Here is a 24,779-nt window from a genome sequence, read left to right as displayed (position 1 = left end):
ATTAAATGAATGTTCCATTTCGAGATTCCATACTTTTTTATACTCTCGCAACAAAGTTGCTAAGGAGAGTATTAAAGTTTTGTTCACATAACGGTTGCTTGTAAGTCCTAAAACTAAAAGAGTCAGATATAGGATTATATATACCAAAGTGATCAGGGTGACGAGTAGAGTTGAAATCCGGATGACTGTCCGTCCGTCCGTCCGTGCAAGCTGTAACTTGAGTAAACATTGAGATATCATGATGAAACTTGGTGCACGTATTTCTTTACTCCATAAGAAATTTAAGTTCGAAGATGGGAAAAATCGGCCAACTGCCACGCCCACAAAATGGCGAAAACCGAAAACCTATAAAGTGTCGTAAGTAAGCCATAAATAAAGATATTAAAGTGAAATTTGGCACAAGGGATCGCATTAGGGAGGGGCATATTTGGACGTAATTTTTTTGGAAAAATGGGCGTGGCCCCGCCCCCTACTAAGTTTTTTGTACGTATCTCGGAAACTACTATAGCTATGCCAACCAAACTCTACAGAGTCGATTTCTTCAGGCATTTCCATATACAGTTCAAAAATGGAAGAAATCGGATAATAACCACGCCCACCTCCCAAACAAAGGTTATGTTGAAAATCACTAAAAGTGCGTTAACCGACTAACAAAAAACGTCAGAAACACTAAATTTTGCGGAAGAAATGGCAGAAGGAAGTTGCACTCAGGCTTTTTTTAAAAATTGAAAATGGGCGTGGCGTCGCCCACTTATGGACCAAAAACCATATCTCAGGAACTACTAATCTAATTAATTTTACAGCAAAATAAAAAAATATGTAAATGACGGATAATGAAATCTCGATTATCACTTTATCATGCGAGAGTATAAAATGTTGGGTGACACCTGAACTTAGCCCTTCCTTACTTGTTTTAAAGACAAAACACAGAAATTTCAAATTTAATGGGGGATCTATATTATCATTCGAAGGAGCATTCTTTGGCATTTACTTTTTTAGGTTTATCTCTTTCAAATGTTAGCCGCGGCTCAGATGGTTCCTCCATTGAGTATAACTTTCAGTGACTCGTGCGAGCATTTCGACTGTTAACTGGCGATTGACACGCGTAATATTTTACTCCAAGACCTGAATCGCATAGACTATAGACTTTACATACAAAAGTAATATCACACGATATTGGGGGCTAATCAGCTCACAGAAGCGTTCTTTCAATAAATCCATTGATGGATGTGATGTCTGGGAAGTGGCGACGCCTTGTTGAAACCAAATGTCGCCGAGATCACGAGATTCAATTTCAGGCATCGAATAGTCGGTTATTATGGCGCGATAACGTTCGCCATTGACGGTTTTGTTCTCACCGGCATCATTTTTGAAGAAATATGGTTCGATAATTTCACCGGACCACAAACCACATCAAACCGTGGTTTTTCTGGAATCTCTTTAGATTGCTCTTCGTTCCAAATGCGTCAATTTTGCTTGTTTACATATCCATTCAGCTAAAAATAGGCATCATCGCTGAGCAAAATTTGGCTCGAAAACGTCGGATCTTCTTGGAACTTTTCGAGAGCCCATAAAGCAATGCTATGACGCTTGAAAAAGTCGAGCGGCTTCAGTACTTCCACAAGGTGTATTTTGTATGCGTAAGTCTTTCCATGATGAAATGCCAAACGATATGGACAAAAATATCATGACAGCTTGACATGACTCACGCGTGAGTTATGTAAGAAAGGTCTCTTCTTGGATCACCCGTTAAAGTCTTAAATGAGTCGGCAATTGATCAATAGCAGCACGCACAGTTTCTATTGGTATTGACCCTGACCGAGCCAAATACTCTTTGAGACTCCTTAAACTTCTGGGGTATTCGACGGCCAATCATCTGCTATGTAACCAATAATATTGCTTATTTATGGAGTCAATGACCTCTTTGTTTCCATTTTAAGGAGTCAACCTTTTTGTATACCTTTAGCCAAGTCAACAACCATCGTTTACATTTTATGCGGTCAAAGACCCCTTCTTTTATATTTTATGCCGTCACATTTAATTATCTTGCAATTACTGACCACTATAGGTCCGATATAATTTCCTCGAAGATTACACCCTTGCCTTAGACAATAATATATGCCAAATTCCAAAAACATAACTAGTAAAATCCAAAAAAGTTTTCCATACAACGACTTGATCCTAATCGTTCATTTTATATGGCAGTATATGTTATAGTGGTCTGATTTGAAAACATTCTTCGGAATTGTACTGTTAACTTGAACAATAATACATGCGAAATTTCATGAAAAAGTATGACAGCTATATGCCATAGTGTTCCGAAATCGGCGGTTCCGACAAATGAAAAGGCCGCGTGTAAAATGTCATATCATCATCTCATCTGAAAACCATAGCTAAATCGAGCGATCAGAACTGTGTTATTATATATATATATGTATATATATATATTTTTTTTAATGGGGTCTCCGACGTTTCCTTCTGGTTGTAAAAAATTTCGTATACCCTGTTCAAGGTTCAGTTAATAAAAATGTTGGGAAAATTCAAATAAATTGTAAAAATTCAAGTTTGTTTGTCCATAACCTAAAAATATAAATCTCAGTGTACTGGCTTAGTTAGTTCTACCCACATCTGTTGTCACTTTAATCTCTAAACATAAAATATATTCACTACTGCACACCCGCCTGGTGTCTTTGGGGGTGATAAACTTAAGGCACCCTTAAGCACATACAATCAACCAACACACTTTCAAATGCTCTCATTTTTATCTTCAGAAGTATTGCACCAAATTAAACTATTGCATTTCTGCAACTGTTGCGCAGCGCCACCAAAAGTATCTCATGATTCAGGGCATAAGTGTGACATTAAATTCAATAACCAGAAGGCTCGAAGAAGTGTTGAATAAGTCGTTTCGTATTTTATCAGCGCCTCAAATGGGTGCAACAACTGGGTCATACCATATCTAGCGCTGCATTCTGAGTATAGAAAAATCACAAGGGCAGCGGCTTGGGTGGATAGTGCGCATAGTTGCCATTGTTTGGGGTGATTGTCACAGTCGTAAATTGAATAGTTAGCTATTACCACTTGAGTTATCACTGAGTTTCTTGTTTGCTCGCTTAAGAAGCAGTAATGGACCACAATCGCAGAAGGCATTTGCTCTCGTTAGTGGCATATCAAATGCGCCTCAGCTTGCAACGGCAGCAGCAACAAGCCAAAGTCAACCAAATAATATCATAAAATTTTGTTGTTGTTTTTTTGTTTTTGTAATCACTTATCGTTTTCATTCGTTAAATACAATTACTCAGCGAACTCTTTGCAGCTGGAAGGAAAGTAATGTGCCATACATCCTCCACAACGCGCATGCTTTCTGCATGCATCCAGTGAAATATTACTGTGAAAATAATAAAGGCAAAGCGATTTTGACTCCGCGCACGTTTTCCACATTTAAAAAATGCAATATTTATATGCCATGATTGCTGTTGTTGCGTTGGAAGGGTGTTTGCCAAATATGATTAGTGCTTTGAAATGCTTTATGTGCTCATTGTTTGCTTATTTACAAATACACACATGCATACAAATGGAAATTTTGTAAGGAAATGGGGTCGTTAGGAAAGGGTTAGAGTTTTTGCAAAAAAGAAATTGACAGCGGAAGACACATTCAGGGCACTGTTTGGCGCAGCAATCTAAAGGAGTTGCTGAGTCGTTTCGTGACCGTCGGCAAAACGTGGATACGCTCTTACAAGCCAGAGACCAGAGAGATTGATTTTCGTCTGAATCTGCTCCAAAAGAAGTCGAAGACTGTTACAAGCCAGAGGCCAAAGAACAGCGGAGAGGTTGATTTTCCTCTGGTGAGTCTGCTCCAAAGAAGTCTAAGACTGTAATATTGGCCAGTAAGGTGATGACCATAGTTTTCTGAGATCCACAAGGTGGGTGAATGTACGTAGCTTACCACCAACCGTTATCCCAAGATTTGCCCTTGTGCTACCTTGAAGAATTCAATAGCCGAAAAAAAATGTATTTCGAATATGCATCTTATCTTCCCATGGAGACCTCCTTAGTAGACTTCCACAAATATATTTTTCGGACCGGTAAAGAAGTTGGAAAATCGCTCGGTGAAATGTATTGATCTAAAAAAAGACTATACTGAGAAATAAATCGCAACTTTTCCCCAAATTGTCTTCTTTTCGTAGGCTAACCACTTATCGGATAGGTTTTCTATGAACATCTGTGTTGTTGTTGTTGTTGCAGGGGCAGAATTCTGCCGAGTTGACAGTTATTGACTGGATACAACTTTCGAGTCCGTTCCGCTTACATAGATCCGGTTGATGTGGTAACGATGAACCTTTGTGTCATTATAGTTGCTCAACTCTGATTTTATTGTCATCCATTATTATCCGATATTTTTATAAAGCAGGTCAATCGCCCTTTCGTGTCTAATCGTATGCGATTTTTCTTCCAATAAACTACTTCTAGTTCGGTGATACGCTCAAAACCTCCTAAAATTGTCTGCGACTTTCAAAGTTCTAATAAGAGCCCCCGAAGCTCAGACATAACAGATCGTCTGACAAGTTCTTTCGTCTCAAAATTAACGAATACGTGACTGTGACTTCTACTTATCAGAACAAATACTTAATTGGGTAGTTCCGTTGAGCAATCGGCCCACCCCTCCTTTATTGAGTACCGCATGGTCTAAGAACACTATGGAACGGTCGGGTTTTCTAAAGTTTACACCGACAATAATTCAAAGCATTACACCTCACCATTTAAGCTACTCATCCATCTTCGAACAATCGATTAATAACGTGAATGATCCGCTCTTATATGTGCAAAACCCCATCCTTATGTCTTATACCTTTCTTCATTGGATTAGGAACTATGTAGTTGCTAAAGGCCAATTCCAGCATGCATTCGTCTCAGAATGACATAAGCTAAGTTTACTGAGAACTTAAAGCAATATTCCTTGAATTTGAGAGTAAATGTCAATTTCCCTATTGGGTCTTCGCTCGTAGCACCCACTCACAAGTGCATATAGACTTAATGTTGTAAAACATACATACTTGTATGCACTTACCACACCATTGCAGCATTCAATTTGGCCTGTATGTAGGGAAAATCGCCTGAGGATTTGTATGAAATTCAATTCCGACCAAATTTTCGCGCATGAAATTCATCTGCCCTCAAGCGGAACATTTACACTGGCACCTCCGCTTTTGTATAACGCGCAATTGAGATATAAAGAGCGCTAGCAGCGAACTTCAGTCACTAGCAGGCAGCTTCCTTGCAGCAGCAGCAGCTGCGCGCCTTGCACGAAGTTCGGTGTGGAGTTCAACACCCACTAATGTCATAAATTTTCGCGCTTCTTTTGTTGCTTTCATATTCCTAAGAGCGCTTTAGCACTTCATACATTGCCAGCAACACATGCGTTCGAGTGCCCACATGATGCTCCACAGGATTGCTGTTTGCACTCGTATTGCGGTTTCTGGTGGCATTGCAGCTGCAGTTGCCATTCTGTATGCGCCATTGTTGCTTTTATTGCCGACTTTTTGAATATTTCGATTTATTTGCTTGCGAGCATACAAATATCTCAATTACATTCCCGACGATATGCATTCCATATTGCCAGCCAGTTCACACATTGTCTGTGCGCCATGGCGTCTTGGCTTTGAGTTTTCAGTGGCGCTGAGATGATGGCTGATGCGAGCGGTTAAAGTGTGAGCGCCACAATTACATTGTGTTTTATGGCAAATCCTATTGTTATACCCAACGTACGCTAGAGGACTTACAGGAAACAGGGAACAAAAAAATATATTATAAACATATTAGCAAAGGATCTGAAAATCTCTTATTGATCGACTCAAGCATTTAGGTTGATATTTTGGGGATGATGGGTGCTGATACTAGACTCGTATCAAAGACTTGATTGCAAGTTCTGGCCTAAAGTCATCGTGTCTGCTCCCCCCGTTTTTGGAACTGAATGATTCTTCGGAAAACACACCACGAGTAAATCGCTGGATAAATATATTGAACAAAGAATTTGTCTCAAGTTTTGTATTTCTAACCAAATTTCGTGTGCGGAATCCTTGCGAATGTTGGAAAAGGCTTACGATGGTTTAGTTTAATAAAAAACACAATACCACGAGTGATACAAAGCCTTCAAAGATGACCGAAGATATGGTGCTTGAAAGGCAAGGGTTATAGAAATTATAAGAGAGCTCGATAACTCTCGCGAGTCCGTTCGAATGATTTTGGTCGATATTTTGGTGGTTAGACAGGCGTTCTTACTCGACTCGTCTCGTTAAAACTGATTTCTTTTTCAAAAAGAATACCGCAAATAGGTCCTTTTATCCCTTGTTTGATCGTGGGAATCCGATCCCACATTCATGGAACTGCCGATCATGTCACATATGAGTTGAAACATTCGTCGAAAACGGCCGGAAAAGAACAATTCATGGGTTTTACTCGATTCTAATACACCGTCGCATCGAGCCATGATTGTGACTAAATTTAAAGCTAAAAATGCAATTAATACCACCGATCAACCAAATCTTTTCTTGTTCCCAAAACAGAAATGGCCGTTCCGTGGAATTCGCGGAAGGAGCTGAAGACCATTCCAAAAAGTGCTTAAGAAAAGTGTTTCGATGACTGGATAAATCGTTGGCATAAGTGCATTAGGTCTAGGTGCGTCAATACATCGCCTTGGGAGAACAGCGTGGGTTCTCCCTTCACTCTAATTTTGAGTCGCCTGATGAAATTGAACATGTAAGCGATTACCCTGAGTGCTCGGGGGTATGATGAAAATCGCTCAAGGATGTCAGAATCGATTCTGTTAACCTTCGAGGAGCATTCCACCAAAGAGTGGTGGTGGCAAGGTGCAGAGGCTTGCACCCTCTTGTACCTAGATCGGCAGGATTGTCAGCACTGGCTACGTGTCGCCAAGTGGCTGATCCCGCTAGGTCAAGGATTTGAGACGTTCGATTGGAAATATACGTCTTCCATGCATGTGAGGTTTTTCTAGCCAGGCTAATACAATTTCGGAATCAGACCAGAGATACAATTTATATTTTGCCATATTTAGATGCGTTTGCACCATGGATACTAATTTGGCTAGCAGTAGCGCACCACACAGTTCCAGTCGTGGCACACTTATTGTTTTTAGCGGTGCCACCTTAGCCTTGGCTACTAGTAGGTGACTGGTGGTCGCTGTGTCGGATTGTGTGCGCACATAGATGGTGGCACAATATGTAGTTCGACTTTGTGCTCTGGGGCATAATTTATCCATCGTGGGATTTGTATCTGTGAGATATCATTTAGATTACCCGCGAACTGGGACCACTTTTCTAAACGAAGTGGTTTCACTTGTTCATCCCAGTCAGTTCCGATCCATTATTCTTCTGGTAGTATCATCGAAACATTGTATCCGGTTACCGACACGATATTCATATATTTGGAAACACTTAGATTTATATTTTTGAAACTACAACAACAATAAAAGCTTATCAATTTAAGATAATAAAATATGCTAAGAGGAAATAATTGAAATTTTGCTGCTTGGGTGCGTGAGTTTGTTCAAGAAATGCTTGCCCTTACTGCTAAACAAACTCAGCCCCAATTCTTGTATCGCTATTTTACATTTAATACTTGAGTTTGTGGATTTCCGCAGTACATGAAATTTTGTGCAACGCCAATTTTGCAGTCAAAGGAATCGTTTTAAAATTTTTAGAATCAATATGCTTCTTGCGTAAATATTTTCCGCATTACTTTTAAGTTTTTCATGTTTTTGTTTTCCTTTTCGATTTTGCCTTTCTTTTTATGCACAAGTGAAACAAACAATTGATTGTTTCCGTAGAATCTGTTGCAATTACTATTGACTCTAACAGCATTGTTGTTATTGTACGATAATTGTTTTCATTGCTGCGTTGCGCCAAATTGCTGCAGTGCATTTTTTCTGCTTCCTTTTTTTGCATGTATGTATGTGTATATGCCGTTGAGTCGGCGTGTCAAAGCGATTTAACAGCGTCTCTTCGACTTTTGAATTTTTGTGTGTTTTATGCCGTTTCTTATTTTTGTGTTTGGTCGCCTTTTCGACTGTCTCGACGGGTGGCAGCGCTCTGCAAGTGCCGCCTTCACTGCCAACTGACTGACTACATGTGTTTTGTCCCGTCGTTCGTTGTAATATCCGCCGCAAAGCAGATTCATATGTGAATTTTTTGGACTGTCTGTCCGTCCCTCAGCCAGTTTGATGCTTGTTTTTTCGGCGTTGGTCAAATTTTTTTTTTTTTTTTTTGTTTTTAATAATCTGTACATTTATACACGAAACATGTCGCCATTAGCGAAGTTAGCGACAACATAGGCATCACAATTTACTACTGCGTTTGTCATTTATTATTGTTCATCATTTAATGTCTACCGCTTTTTGTAGACTTCTGATAAAAATGTTTTAGCAATTCCCAATAAAAAGTATTGATATTCAACACTCGCAGATGGCTGAGTTCGTAACTACCTTTGGATGGGTCTTAAATTGTCAAACTAATTTTTTAAATGCTTTTTGCCATGCGAAAGTCGGTTTAAACAATTCCCACTAACAAAAGATTTCAAATAATTGAATCCAATACCCCTCACAGGTGCAATCAGTGGTTCGTGTGCAAAACTCATTCAATTTTTAAACCTTTTTTTCTAACTACTAATTTGCGAATGTAGTGTCACACCCTATCTCAAATAATCCTTACTAACGTTACTCAACTTCCAAGTATTCCAAGTCTTCGTTTATGGTTGGGTCTTATACTAGTCAAAACCATGAAAGTTATAACCATAAACTCATATTACAAAGTGGAAGCTGTATGCTATAGAAATCCGTTTTAGACAAGTTTTTTAGAGATTACATTGTTGCCTTAAAAAATAACATATATCAAATTTCGTGAATATATATTGTCAAATGTGAAAGTTGTCCAAACAAGAACTTGATTCCGATCGTTCAGTGTGTATGGCAGCTATATGCTATAGTTAACCGATCTGATCAATTTCTTCGGAGATTACATTGTTGCTTTAGGAAATAATATATACCAAATTTCGCGATTATATCTTGTCAAATGTGAAAGTTGTCCATACAAGCGTTTGATTCCGATCGTTCAGTTTGTATGGCAGCTATATGTTATAGTGGTCCGATATCGGCCTTTCCGACAAATGAGCAGCTTCTTGAGGAGAAAATGACGTTTGCAAAATTTCAAAACGATATCTTAAAAACTGAGAGACTAGTTCGTATATATACAGACAGACGGACAGACAGACAGACGGACATGGCTAAATCGACTCAGCTGACATACTGATCATTTATATATATACTTTATAGTTTCTCCGACGATTCCTTCTGGGTGTTACAAACTTCGTGACAAACTTAATATACCCTGTTCAGGGTATAATAATCGAATGGATATAGGCTTATATACATACATATATAAATGAGCAGGATGATGAGAAGAGTTGAAATCAAATGACTCTCTGTCTGTCCGTCCGTCCGTTCATTAATTTTACATTCAGTGTGATATAAGAGAATTTTGCAGAAGCCGGCTTAAAAAGTGAATGATGAGCGCGGCATCGGCCTCATTTCGGTGAAAAGCCATATCTCAGGATCTACTCGACCGTTATCGTCCAAACTTGATTCATAATATTATCTTAACAGTCATATGTTTCAATCCTCACTTCCAATGTGCAAAGGAAGCACCAATAAAGGTATCGGGAAAAGGCTTTGCGCGAATAGTGCCTCTAAGGTCTGCCATCCATATAACCAAAACTTGTCCAAATGGACCCCAGTGCCTACAGTTCACTTCTTATCGAAAGTATCGATCATTCTGTTGATATATAAATTCGGCGAGAATCCTTTCCTGATAATAGTGTGTCTGTTTGTCAAAAATGGGTGGATTTGGGTCAATACTTCCCTTCGCCCACATATGAATATACAAATTTTCGAACTTCCAGGTGACTTTATACTGTATATATTGGCAAATAAGTGAGTTATCTTATTAAAATCGTTTTTCTAAAAACGCTTAATTTTTGTGCCTAAAATCGGATGAAAATTGCCCTAGATGCCATATAACTTATACCAAGACTTTTGAACATTCGGTTGATTTTTCTCCATATGATTGGTGATTGTAGTATGGGATTACCATACCGAAATCCAGGGAATATTTTTTTATTTAGTACATGGCATTATAATAGTATGTGTTACTAGCAAAAAATAGACTCCCATATACCACATATACAAGGTGCGTTCCAAAGTAAACAGGACTTAAAAAACAGAACAAATGGTTTTTTTCGGCAAAATCAATTGATTTTATTCAAAATGGTCTCCTGCTTCAATAAAGCTTTTTGCATGGGTCAAAAGCATGTCGAACGAGTGTTTTAGCTCGTTGGCCGGTATGGTCGAGGGTTTGCCGGTGTAAGCCTTTTGAATGGACTCTACGTCTACATAACGCTTTCCGTTCATGGGCAAATGCAGTTTTCCGAAAAGGAAAAAGTCGCACGGTGCCATAACGGGTGAATACGGGGAGTGGTTAATAGTTAAAATGTGATTTTTGGTCAAATAATCGTCCTTCGAATGTTGGATTCTGAGCAATTTTTGGTCGACAGTCGATTTGTGCGGAACAAACCGTGCACACACCTTTCGTAAGCCCAAATGCTCGGTCAGAATGCAATAAATCGATGTTTTGGAGATGTACAATTGCAATTCAATGAATTTCAATGATGATTTCGGCTGATTTTTGATGAATTCACGCACAGTTTCGATGGAATTTCCGCTGATCACGGATTTTGATTGGGCCACATTTTGATCGTCATTTATGTCCTCACGACCACTTTGAAAACGTTGAAACCACTCGTGCACTCTGCTACGGGATAGGCAATCATCGCCATAAACTTGTTTCATCAATTGAAACATTTCGGTAAAAGTGTTACCAATTTTAAAGCAAAATTTAATGTTGGCTCTTTGTTCGAAGCTCATTTTCGCACCGATAACACAAACATACTGACACTTAAAACACAACAACTTCACTTCCAATCAATGAAATGTCATGAAATTCTCACTGGACAATCGATAAAGATAGCAGATTCTAACGATTCTAACCAGTCGACATATAGATGGCCACCAGGAGTCGTGAGATTCAAAAAGTCCTGTTTACTTTGGAACGCACCTTGTAATATAGTGGAATATGTCGGTCAGTGTATGAGTTATACTTGTATCCGTATATTGTATATGTACTAATATAGTACAAGTATAATGTTATATAAAAAATTGTTTGGATTCCGATGCTCTGGTTGACAATTTACACCTTAAGGTATTTTTCTGGCTTTGATTCCTCCAAGTTGCAAGAGTATAAAACGTACGGTTGCACCTTATCCCCACCTTTCTTGTTTTTTTTTTTGGTATTTGATTTTAAAATACATTTGGACCATTTAATGAACCACAACTGATCTTCTACAATTCTGAATTTCATTGTGGTTAAAACTGAAGATAGATTCAAACTTCTCGAATATTCAGCTTCTACAGAAATTTATAAACATATGTGCATATCTCCATACTTTTATGTAAGTTGAAATTCTTGCGCGTCGCTTAAGCTCCGTTCGGTCACCGCCACCGCCATATGGTATTTACTTGAACTCTCCGTTGCATCACTGGCTTAGCCATACGCTAATGGAATCACTGCAATTAATTTTAAATTGATGTTTTGTGCAAATCAAGCGGTAATTTCCCACTTCCTTTTGTTCGCCGTGCGAGCGCAGCATCTCAACTTCGCTTCTTCGGCGGCTCAATTGCGGCGGCAGTCAATGCAATGAATGCAACTTGCAACAGCTGCATTGTGTTCGAGTTCGAATTTGCGCAGATTCTGCAAAATGACAGTGCAATTGCATTTGCAAGGCGTTAAATTGAGTTGAAAAATCAGCAACAATTTATTACAACAAACATATTATATGATGCGCGGCTGCAGCTGTGACTGGGGCTGATCGGAATGTGCCTGGTATCAGGGGTTCCAGAAGTCACAGCTACCATTGTCATTGCGCCATGAATTTGCAAATCTTACACATGAGTTTGTATATGAGTATGTGTGTGTGTGTATCTGATTGTGTGAATGCATTAGCCTTTGGCTTGGTGGCGGAGTAGCGCGGTAACCGAACAGAAGACACCCCGCGCAAAAAACACTTCTTCGTCCTGTTTCAATTGCAAGCGGCACACCACACATACATATCATTTAAGTCGGCGCAATGCAATCGTGCTTGTAAACTCCATGTGTTGGCAGCGGCTTCCCAGTTGGTTGACATCTGCATTGCTGCCCCGACGATGGCGGCAACAATTGATAAGCGAAACTTATTTCTATTTGCTCTTGTAACTGTTGGCAATTGCCAGCACAGACTTGTTGTATTCGTTGTTTTAGGTTTTAAACTTTATCGGCCACTATATTCGTACAATGTTGTCATCTTCGTAGTAAGAACCCTGTAGGAAAGTGCGAACCCCTATAAAGATTTAACAGTTCAATACAAATGGATATCTCTAATCCCCATGCTTTAAAACTCTGCGCAAGCACTGAAATAACCTGAGAATAACGGAAAACTGAGGCATTTAATGAGCTTTTTTTCTGCTATTTCTTCAGAAGGCTCTATTTTCAGACCTCACTTTAGTTAAAGTTTCGTTAAGCCAGGGCCAATATATGAGAAATGCGAATTACAAAAGGGAATACCTTTTCAGCATTCTATTATCATTTCACGACTGTATCTTAGAGATGTAGTGTCTAGAGATACATATACATATAACTAACTACCGACACTAAATCATGAGCTCTCCTCCAAAATAGCTTTCTTAATCAGTCAAACCTCATTTTTCCTTATCTCAGCCTAAGCTGCTTATATGAAACCATTTGACAGAAGAAACTAAGCAGAGGATAAAGGTAGTAAAACTCAAATTTGTATCTCAATTTAGCCTGAAGCCTCTAGGAATACTTGAATACAATGAACAACAAAGCGGCGGAGGCCGATGGAATGCCGGCCGAGCTAGTTCTATCGAGCGTATTGTGCGAAAGATCAAAGCCCAAGGTCAACAAACTGATTGAAAAGCACCGTAAAGATCGGTAAGGACCTCTCCGAGCCGTACGATACCAACGGGATTTCAAACAAGGCGACCCCTTTTCGTGTGACTTCTTCAATCTACTGCTAAAGAAAATAATTCGAGCTGCAGAGCTGCATACAAAAGGTACAATATTCTATAAGAGTGTTCAGGCAGACGACGATGATATTGATATCATTGGCCTTAACAACCACTTAATTGACAGTCATAACTTTGAAGTCTTAGATAATTTCGTCTATCTTGGAACCAGTATTAACACCAACAACAAAGCAGAATAACTCTTGCTACTTCGGACTGAGTAAGCAATTGAGAAGTAAAGTCTTCTGTCGACCAAAGATCAAAGACCAAACTCTATAAGTCACCCATTATTCCCGTCCTGCTATATGGTGTAGAGGCATGGACGATGACAATATCTGATGAGTCGACTTTACGAGTTTTAGAGAGGAATGTTCTGCGGGAGATTTATTGTCCTTTGCATATTGGTAAAGGCGAATATCGCATTCAATGGATCGATGAGCTGTACGGGATATACGACATTGACATAGTTCAGCGAATTAAAAGACAGCGGCTACGCTGGCTAGGTCATCTTGTCCGAATGGATGAAAACACTCCATCTCTAAAAGTATTCGACGCAGTACCCGCCGGAGGAAGCAGAGGAATAGGAAGACCTCCTCTCCGTTGGTGGAAAAGGACTTGGCTTCGCTTGGAATCTCCAATTGGTGCCAGGTATCAAAAAGCAGAAACGGGCGCGCTGTTGTAAATTCGGCTATAACCGCGTAAGCTGTGTCTACACCAATAACAAAAAAGATTCCTGCATTCTCCTTGTCGAATGTGCTATTCGGATTAGGTATAGTCGATTATTACAGGGTCAACATTTCTATCTTATGAGCTGATTGGTTAATTTAAATGCCAGCTATAGAAGTTTGTGATAGACTTTCCGATGGATTATCGCATAGACTAGATTCAGTATTTCGTCGTCCAATAGTCTCTGGAATCTGTTTTTGCTATAAAATTTTGTACTTAATTTAATGAATTCGGCGACATTTTTAATTTTGTTGGTGGATTCTAAGTTTTCAAGTTCCACGAGAATATTATCGTGACTGTCTATTGTTGCAACACCTTAAATTTTGGCTACAGGGTTCAATCTGTATACTTATGTATGTATATACCTATGCATTTATGTATGTATGTACGCTTATTGTCAATGTACACAATGGAAGGTATGTGAGAGATGCGCGAATTGCGACACTTTCCGAGGAATGCATGCCACAGCCGTAATTGCTTGTTCGAATATGCGAGTGCTCAGCATACTTATTGTGGTATTTAAGTTGGCAAATAAAGTAAAGTACATTACAGTTGTTTGTTTAGAGAACATAAGAATGAAGAACAATCTACATCTGTAGATACATATCTATACACAAGTGTATGTATACAGGTATATACATGGATATGCATTGAATCTTTCGGCGCTGACTCAAAGTGATATATTTAGTTCTCACCTTATTCTTCGATAAAGAGCACAACAACAGCAATATAACAGAATGTGTCACTATTTATTTAGATATATGTATACTGTTGCGGGCAAAAAACTTTTATTTTTTAATGTTGAAGGTTTGAAAAAAGAAAAAATAACGGTTTTTATTTACATTTATATTTATTGCCAACATTTTCAAAATTTCTACAAACTTTATGATTACAAAAACTTTTAATTCTATTGTATACCACTTGATCAAAATTGACCCGGACTGAGAGGAAAAACTACATTTTCACGTATTTTATTTAAAATTTTATTGTTGTCTTTAAAAATGACTTTTGAATAAATATCAGCTTGTCAACGCTTATTGCAATTTTCCACGCACTTGTTCTAAGCCTCGACTGGCATGGCCTTTAGTGCCTCCAACGAATTTTGGTTTTTTCGGTTTCGACTTATTGGTTCATTTTCAAAGCATCATTCTCCAAATTGTTGGACAATTTTGATGTCATATTCATACACAAACGTCAGTTCAACAGTAATTATACTTTTGATAATTGTGGGGCCATTAGCTGCCTCGTCAATCATCTATTTTGCGAGCTCTACTTGACGTTGTTTTTGCAAAAGATTCAGGTATTTTGGTACGAGTTTAGCTTTGACATGCTTCATACTCAAAACTTTAACAAAAATGTGTTGAGTCGATCCATAAGAGATGTTGAGATCCATTGCTCTGTTTGATGTCAACATGACGATATTCAAGCACTGTTCTTATAAAAAACTTGACCGATGCTATCGTCTTTTACAGAGGCGAAGGCAAGTTTTCAATGGTTTCACGATCTTCAATGACTTCTTTTTGACACTAAAATGTTTATGTTCGTGATAAAGTAAACTCCTTTAAACACTTCTACAACGCCAGTCAAACTTTTCTAATATCAGACACACACTTATTGACATAAAGAGAGCAAACTTCACACGAAAATCAAAGGATTTTTTACGAATCCAAAAAAAAATATTTACACCGAGTCAAATTTGATCAAGTGGAATTTTTAAGACCTGCTTTATAATATGCTCACTTTTTTATTTTTATTTTTCAGGCGAAATTGCTAAATAAATTAGTGAAAATGGTTTAATTTTTGGATTACACAAATGGGGTAAGTGATACAAAATCAATTATATTGAAAGCTGAAGAGATTTCTCACAATTTTTTATAAGCTCACAGATTTTAAAACATTTATCGAGTAGAATTTTGGTATTATATTTCCGCAATCTATTGTGATTGACCATTTGAAAAACTTCTCGATTCACCTCCAAATGCTCTTCTTCTTAACTATTTCTTAAAATATTCACGACTACTGCTATGAGATAACATTTTTGAATCCTTGAAACCGAATATTGCTTTGCCAACTAGATATACATATATAGTGATGCTATGCATATAGGTGTTTTTTTTTTTTGTTCTGGAAGGAGGAATCTTTATAGATTTTAATTGCCCGCTAAAGGTGCATTTTCTTTGGGACCACGCCCAAGCAGGACCTGCGGACTATGTACTAAACCTTGAACTCCGTCGTCATTGCTTGTATTCGGCCCACGGGACCGCCATTAGGCATTAAGTCGTGGGGCCAAGCTTAGCCGCTCAGCTCTTTAGTCACGCATTTTCGCCCTAAGTCCGGTTAATCCTTTGTTTTCGTTGCCAATCTTTCCTCCTTATCTCTTTCATAGCTATAGCTGCCCACATTCTCACTCTATACCAGACCATACTGATTGCATCATGTAAGGAACTATATTCTCCGGCGTCACTCAACCGTTTATCAGACCCTCTACTTCAAATCTCTCTTTTTCATACTTTGGGTAGGAAAAGAAGAAAGCCTACAGTTGGTATGTTGGTATACTATATATGAATATACCAATCAAAGAGTCTTGAAAATTTAAATGGCGTGTGACCTGATATTATGAAAATAGTTCGCCAATTAATTTCGATGGCGCCTAATGCTGTCCTTGCTTTTGTGACTCTTCTAAGGTTAAGCTTTAAGCACAAGCCTTCCCAATAACACCTAAATAACTTTTGGGCTATTCATATGTGGTAGATGGAATGCGCCCTCCTCGGACTCAATAAATAGATGCGTCATTTTAATACACTATCGTCAGGCCTTTAAATCTTGCTATCACATTTCATCTTTGTGTTCAAACCATTTATTGCCCTCAATGAAACTAGTATGTACTTATCTTCGTTAAGATTTTTGTAGTTAACATTCAAGATTTGGTACCTGATGGATTGTTCTTTGTCGGGTTTAGAATCATTTCTTTACTCCCTTCGAGGTTTCAGCTGCAACAAATATTGTTACAGAACATTCCTATTTTTAAAGTATGTTCTCCTAATGACCAATGAGTCGTTATGGCAACTCTAAGTTTTCATATATGCTTTTCCTGGATCCATTTAACAAGCTCTTAGTTCTTGTCTTGTCGTCTTTAGGTCTTATTTCCTTGGCTATCTTGCATTTGGTTACAGATTCCCATCATTTCTGAGCTATTTATTTTGTATTGAGCACCCCCTTGATGGTTCCTAGCAGGCATCTCTGCTTCGAATTCGTTTAAATAGTCTCTTAACTTTTCCATCTCGTCTGCTTTTTTGTCGCCGAAAATGTTCATGTTCAATTGACCATGCTTGCCTTGAGCTTAACGCCTTCCTACATTTTTATCGTTTATAGTAGCGACCTGTATTCTCCCGTAGTTATTTAGTAAAACTGCACAGACTTTCTCTATGTCTAGTACTTCTTCTACATCCCTACTACCCAGTCCATTTTAGATTCATCGCTAATATATTTAGATGTTATGTTTCTTCCTTACTTAACCTCGTCTCCACTATGATATTTCATAATATCCTTGCCTTTTCTGGTTCATACCTTAATTTTGTTTTTAGTTGCATAATAGCTTCCTAAAATTAGCATTTATTCGTCTTCTGTGATATTTGTTAAGTACATAAAAAACTAAGCGCCACAATCCACAATCTAATTTAACTTTTTTACTCTTTTACAATTCAACATGGTTCCATTTAAAATCAAAACCCTCGCTTCGCAACTCTTATTCACATCTTAAATTGAGATCTTGACGCCGTATTCCATCATTCTTGCTTTTGCTTTTGTTATAAAATATTCGATCTCCCACTGAGTTTTAGAATCAGCTCTTTTTTAGTTTATTTAGTTTGGCCGCTTTGCTGTTGGTTTTAATAACGAGCAATTAGACACACTTAGAAAATGTCTTTAAAAAATTAGTTCTCCCACAATTATTTATTTACCTATTTTTTCTATTGTTTTTCTGACGACCGTCTTAGTGAGCTCTCGTTTCATTCATGCTTTTTTTGCCCATATGTACATTGTATGTATGTATTTCTTTATAATTGAGGAAAATGCAACACACAGGATTCAGCAGACCACAAAGTCAAAAGTAAACACTTCAGTGCCCACTTAAACACAAATGCTTCATTGCCTGCGCATACTCGTCACTCGTACTTTCATACCCATATGTAGCCGAAGAGTCCTTGTTGCATATACTTACATATGTTGCATACTCTTATACCCAGTAGAATAAATTTGGAATATGCCCACAAAAGACCAACTTTGTTCAAAGTGATTGTGATAAAGGCAAAACTCAAAATTAGGTATTCTCTCAAAATCATATACAAAATTATTAATTTTTACAGCTAGGTAGTATGTAGTACCTTCTTCGCACTCTTTCTGTGCTTATTAGTTGAAAGAACAGACTTATCATTAGACATCGAGTATTCTGAAGACGTAAATGATTCGTAAAGCTAGCAGGTATCGTGAGGTCAGAGAGAAAGATACTATAAATTTTTTGCTTGAGTATCGATCTTAAGTCCTATAAAGTTTGGGATATGTATCGACTGCATTCTTTACCCTCTCAAAAGAAAAGAGGTGCGTGTAAAACTTGATTTTTTCAAGCCATTTGCTCTTCCTGACCCACTTCAATTATAACAGTAAACATGTTGTCGAACACCTTTAGGATAGAGCATGTTATGTTGCATCTGGCAACTCACGTCTGTTTGACATTTATGATGTTCTACATAATCAGAACGCTTTGACATACAATCGGATTAATTCAGCTTCAGTGCATGGATGAACTGAAGTCAATTTTTCACGATGAAGCGCCAGTGTTTATCGATGGAGTGGTGAATTCAATCGAGGTCGTAGATCACTCCAAAAGAAATTTCGTGAAGGTCGTTCAAAATTAGTTGAAGTCCGGAAAATATTGTTGCTGTGCAGAAACTGATATTGTCATGTCTTCATGTGACCTATAGTGACATTGAGACAAATATAGACAGTTGAGGGACAGTCAATAGTCAATATTATAGAAAGATTTGACTGTAAAAAAAATTTGTTCACGTTGGATTCCACTCACTAACTCAATTCAAACTCGTGTCGATTGGTCGAGAGAAATGTTAAAAAATACGATATCGGTGCTTCGAAGCACGTCTATGATATCGTGAGAGGTGATGAATCGTGGATTTATGCATATGAGATCGAAAGTAAATAGCAGTTGACTGTATGGGTGTTTCTAGATGATCCGAAGTTTTTGGCGTAGAAAGCACTTCCAGCCAAATGGTTGCCTGTTCTTTCGTAAAAACTGGACTATCGCAACCATATCAATAAAATAACAGCAACCATTTGTACGCCAGTCGTCTTTCGAAAAATTAGGAACACCAACCACCTAAAACAAATCACAAATCTTCATTACGACTACGACTGAAACAACTGCAATTTTGAACACTCAAAACATCGATTTGATAAATCATCCACTGTATAATACTGACTTGGGACCTAATGGCTTTTTTCCATACGTAAAAAAATAAATTAAGAGGTCAACGTTTTTCGATTCCTGGAGAGGCGGTTGATGCATTTAGAACGCATGTTTTGGAAATACTACAATCAGAGTGGGAACAAAATTCTAAGGATCACCCACTTCTTTTGGATTGAGACTACTTCATACTTATCAATGGCTCACTCAGTCCAAAAAAATGTAGACAAGACTAATTTTGTATTGGACATTATTCTTTACCGACTCGCTAGTAATAAAGCCAGTAATAAAGCCAGGTTTGGAAGTTAGGATGTAGAGAACATAAGATGAATATAATGCTGCTTCCCATAGAACAAAGGATATCTCATTGTTCCGATTTCATTTCATTTACAACCAAAAAAAAAAAAATATTCCCTGAAAACTTTGTTATCATGTCATCTCAAATTCCAAAGATAAAATCTAAAAGGGAAGGTGTCCCTCAAACAAAAAGCCATCAAAAGCCCACAATACCTTTATTTTAACCCGAACTGTTGATGACCCTGATCTTTTGTTTACGAGGTCTTTCGACAAGTTATTCTATAATATTTGAAAATGTTAAATTGTTTCTTTTGGTAAAAGCGAGGGAAATGTTCAAGATGTTTTATAAGAAAGATTGATAGTTTCTACCTTCATCTTTTCGATTTTAGTTCTTCTCATATATTTTCGTTGTTATCGCTTTTAATCCGAGGCTATGTTACTGTGATCTTTAGATCCGTAGCGAAACTTTTATACTACACAAATACTTTTACTCTCGATGAGATATACGTAAACTCTCCAAAACAGGATTTCAACATACTCTCTCAAATTTCAAACAGTGGTCATTTATAAATGGGATCAGCTGCGCCACATATCTCCTTACTTTGTAACTACATCCATATAAAAACAAATCGGATTAAGAATTGCACCTTGAAGACAACGAATACCTACTGGGTTTCGGTTATGCTGCGTTCTGTGCGCAAGAATGAATGAAACTGCCACTTCTCAAGTGCAGTATAGGCCTACCACTCATGCTGAGCATTGACTTTGCGGTACTAAAGATCATGTTTATCGAGTATGGGAAAGTAGCTGAGCGCATACTAGATTTTTACGCGAATACCTAAAAGAGACCCATGGCACACAGCCTTGAAAAGCCACATGCACGATTTCTGTGGAAAACACCAGCCGAACTGGCGTAAAAAACAACAAATTTGGAATACAATAATAAAATTGAATTATGGCAGCTAATGCCTAGCGTTCTTATTTACCTCACTTCTGCCTTTATCTTATCGGCCACTCACCGTTATCAACGTGCCATTTTATTTACAAAAGCTGTAAAAGTACGCCATACATACTTATGACCATTTGTGTGAGCTAAAATAATTTTCCACGAATTCGGTTTCGCGCTGAAATGTGCTCACCAAGCTTGCTGGCTTTTGCTGCAAAACATTCCGAGCTCTTAAGTATTTTATCTAATCTACTTTGTTGTATCAGCATTGCTTATCAGTCAGCAAAACGAAATCGCAGTGTAAATATTCTTAATGACTGTATATGACTGCAAATTTGATGCTCCCTCACCACGTCCCTACCTCTGCACCTCAGTGGGAGTACTCAAATCACAATGTAAATATTGATATGCAAAAATGTTGACGCGTATGAAAATAAGTATACAAACAACAATAATAAAAATATTAAAGATGAGTGTGGAATATAAATGGAAGTATGATGTGGCCACTTGGAGATAGCTTTCAGTTATTTTCAGCAATAAGTTTTGTACTATAGTGTATACTTACATACTATGTTATGCAAATATGGGTGATTTCCGTATTGAGTTATAAAGGGTGCTCCATTTCCCTACTTTTTTAGAGAAAAAGTACAGAAACTTCAAGTTTAAGGAGAAATGTTTATTATCACTCGAAAGAAAATTATTTGGTATTTATTTTTTGAAGATTATCTCTTTCAAATGTTGGCTGCGGCTACGTCTCAGATGGTCCATCCGTTGAGCCTAATTTTCGATAACTCATTCAAGCATTTAGACTGGTAACTGGCGAATAACATGCGTGATGTTTTGCTTCACGGATTGAATCGAAGCGGGATTGTACACAAAGACTTTAGACTTTACATATCACCACAGGAAAAAGTCTAACGGTGTGATATCACACGATCTTGGTAGCCAATCGACCCGCCCAAAACGTGAAATTATCTGCTCACCGAAGTGTTCTCTCTATAAATCCATTGAAAGACCGATGATTCCACCTGCCCACAAAGCACTTCAAACCGTTATTTTTGTGGATGAAATAGCAGCACTTTAATCTCTACAGGTTGCTCTTCGTCCGAAATGCTGCAATTTTGTTTGTTTACATAACCATTGAGCCAGAAATGAGCCCCAAAACTGTTTCTGGGCCTGAACAAAATTTGGCTTAAAAAGTTCGGATCTTCTTGGAATTTTTCAAGAGCCCATAGAGCGAAGCTATGTCGCTTGGGAAAGTCGAGCGGCTTCTGTTCTTGCACAAGCTGTATTTTGTACGCTTTCAATTTAAAAACGCGACGTAAAATGCGCCAAGTCATTCCATACGTGAGTCCGAGTTGCTACGAACGGCGTCGAGTCGACTCTCCACGGTCTTCGTGTACACTTTTCGCTACGGCTGCTATATTTTCTTCGATCACGCGCAGTTGATATGGACTAGTCCGGGTCAAATTTGATCTCGAGTTTATATTAAAAAAAAATCTTAGATACGTCTTTGATCTTTAAATGCTTAAAAGATTACAAATGGTTATTTCAGAAACAGTAAGATGCAAAGCAATCGGATTTGCTACTCTCATTAAATTAGAGTTTGAGCTTTTGCCCATTAAAGTTTCTTGATATCAAGTACGAATAATTCAGTTAGGCCGCCAGTAAAAGTTTAAAGTTATTAGAACATGAAGAATTTCAAACTAGGACCAAGATGTATACAAGGGAGCACTCCTCTTTATAGACCTAAACCTAAGGAGTTTTTCAATTTTTTTAATTGGACCTGTCGAACAGGTTGGCTGATTATTATCTAAATCATCAGCAGAGACAACCAAAAATCGGGAAAGTATATCCCTATTTTTGAAAGAGATGTTATCTAAGAGAACATGATTAATGTTCGTCATTATCATATCCTTCTTTATACCTTAAAGGGAAGCATTTCTATTAGTCTACCCACGTTATTTGATGAAGTCCAGCTCATTGTCTAAGGTTTAGGAATTGCAAAAGTCTCACAAAAAACATAGAGGATTGAAATTTCATTTACGACCAGCATCTATTCGACGAAATGTTAATTAATTTCCCGAAAATGTCTTGAAAGTATCTGAACATATATCTGCGATGGACTCCTAAACTACTGCACGGATTTTAGAAAAATTTAGCACACTGTGTCCAGTTCGACCCAACTTAGAAGATAGGATAATAAAAGCAATCCATAAATGAAATATAAAGTGAAAGCTCTATTAAATGGACGTTCTTTTAAGCGGACATCTCTATTAACTGGACAGAAAGGCTGCCTTAAGTTTGTTATTTTTTCCAATCAAATTTATTTGTATGAACATATTCACAATTAAACCTCAAGAACCCCTTGGATTCTTATATCGACAAAAACGTTTTCGCCTTTATTCGGAAATAAAATTTTCACTGTATTGAATAGTTTATTAAATGAATAATAGTATAAAATGTATACCACAGCAACACGTGGCTGGATCCACTACTATAAAAAATGTTTTATCAGTCCGTCTGTGGTGTTTTTCTTTTGTCGGCCATCGAAGCTAGCGATTTTATAATTTACTCAACCTTGTTGGTTCTAATTCTAGCTTAAACAAAATGTGAAATTATAGAAAAAGTTAATTTTAACGGCGATATTCTAAGGGCAGTCAAATCAAAGTTCTGGGGGTATTTCTGTTATGGAAGAGCTTCTCGTAAATTCATCAGCTCCTGACTATTTGCCGAAATATTCAGAGAGGGCCCTTTAAAGAAAGGTGTTATTAAATAGCTGAAGATAGCAGGTGAATGAACTAGTCCTAGGGACCATTTATTTGTCGGTTAATCAAGAATATCACCACAAATAAAGACAAGCTCGACTAAGTTTAGGTTAGATTATGTTAATCTGGTAGGCCAATAAGCCATGCATAGAGCAGTTTTGGTCTTTTGCGACACCAGTTGGAGCTCGATTGCTAGGTCCAAGAGAAGTAGTCATCTTTTAGGATGCCTGCGCTTGAAGCGAATTTTAACAGACGCTGCAGCCTATCGATAGTGAGTGCTCCAATATATCATACCGTGGAGACCCCATATGCTTACAGCGTAGTCTTGCCAATGCGGGACAAGTGCACAAGAAATGCTCCATTGTTTCCCTGGTGTACTGCTTTAGACATTGCCTGTCGTCTTCTCGATCTGTCAGCTGAATATGCAATTAATATACATATTTGACCAATGAATGTAGTATGATTTTGATGACAGAAATTTTATCATAGAAAAAACGCAATTCTTGTAAGAACCCCATCAGTTTTGCTATCTGGAACACGCCAATAAGATATTTGCTGGAATTGTTATGATGTAATAATTTAACCATGTAACTTTATGAGCAAGTTCGATCCCAACAAGACCCAAAAATACTGTGTATACATACATATACCCAATATTTAGCCATTTCTTACAGTGTTTTGTCTGTGTAGTTCTTAAAAAGTTGCAAATGGCGAATGAGAACTCACTTAACTGTGTCATTTGCTGAAGTTTGCCAAAACAGACAGCGACTGAGAGTCATGTGAATGTGCCAAATAACACTTTTAATAGCTTCAAACTTGATAAGTTATCATTATGCCTTCTAATATGTCTTAATCCAACTCGTTTAGTGTACTCAAACAACAAAAAAAATTTGATAGCACACTGCGTGTATTCCAAGTTTCACCTCCACCATACTTAAATTGACTTTGATATTTATTCTCATTTGGCTTTTCGTTCTTTGGGACTATTTTTTGCAAAGAACCTGATAAATACCTCGTACATAGTGCAAATACAATAAATTACTAGAACAGCTGGAATGCACTTGAATAAATAGAATTATGGCTTTAGTTGACGATTGTCGACATTTGCATATACATATGTACATACATATATATATGTATATATCTGTATGTAAAGACATATGTATTTGCATACTAAAATTACTTGAGACTCAAGTCATATGACTCGCAGCTTTGGTTCAGCAGATGTGTTTGCTCATTAAAGTAGCGTTTTACCTTGACATGTACTACATATAGGTATACATATGTATGTATATATTTATATATACAGTACAATGTGCATTCGTATGTATATACATGATATTTACTTTTTATTTTTACAACTTCTATATTAATTTTTGTAAA

The 24,779-nt window shown here is 37.6% G+C and overlaps 1 protein-coding gene across 3 annotated transcripts in view; it reads left to right on the top strand.

Annotated features, from left to right (window-relative positions):
* The window catches only part of LOC120776951 (dual specificity protein phosphatase 19), a 181,590-nt gene that overhangs the window by 92,625 nt on the left and 64,186 nt on the right, over positions 1–24,779 (top strand). For all 3 annotated transcript variants that reach the window (XR_005705471.1, XM_040108038.1, XM_040108040.1), the window contains one exon: positions 15,671–15,727. The gene's annotated coding sequence lies outside the window, so the exon portion shown is untranslated. The remainder of the gene's footprint in view (positions 1–15,670; positions 15,728–24,779) is intronic.

Source organism: Bactrocera tryoni, chromosome 5 (genome assembly GCF_016617805.1).
Source record: "Bactrocera tryoni isolate S06 chromosome 5, CSIRO_BtryS06_freeze2, whole genome shotgun sequence".
NCBI classification, from domain to species: domain Eukaryota; kingdom Metazoa; phylum Arthropoda; class Insecta; order Diptera; family Tephritidae; genus Bactrocera; species Bactrocera tryoni.
The sequence above is the reverse complement of the archived record's forward strand: the minus strand, read 5'-3'. Positions and strand labels throughout refer to the sequence as shown.